Raw genomic sequence first — 282 nt, 5'->3', positions numbered from 1 at the left:
GACCGCTCTGCTGCTGGCGTCGCCAGGAAGAGAAAACAGCACAAGTAAATTAACCCGCGCGCCGGCCACCGCGCACCCAAAGCGTCTCAGCAGGTGCATTTAGAGAGACGAACAGAGACAGACCACAGAGCGTGGCCACCCTAAGGACGCTCTGCAGGTCCTAGCGGGTTGGGGATGGACCTTCTCCATCAGCACTTTGGCCGGCGTGTCATCCCAACGCGGGACCGTCCCTGCCCGCGTGCAACCTCAGTCGTTCCGAGCCTGCTTCCCGGGACGGCTCTG

The sequence above is a fragment of the Phaethon lepturus genome, unplaced genomic scaffold, assembly GCF_000687285.1.
Source record: "Phaethon lepturus isolate BGI_N335 unplaced genomic scaffold, ASM68728v1 scaffold24106, whole genome shotgun sequence".
Taxonomy (NCBI): Eukaryota; Metazoa; Chordata; class Aves; order Phaethontiformes; family Phaethontidae; genus Phaethon; species Phaethon lepturus.
This window is presented reverse-complemented; position numbering follows the sequence as displayed.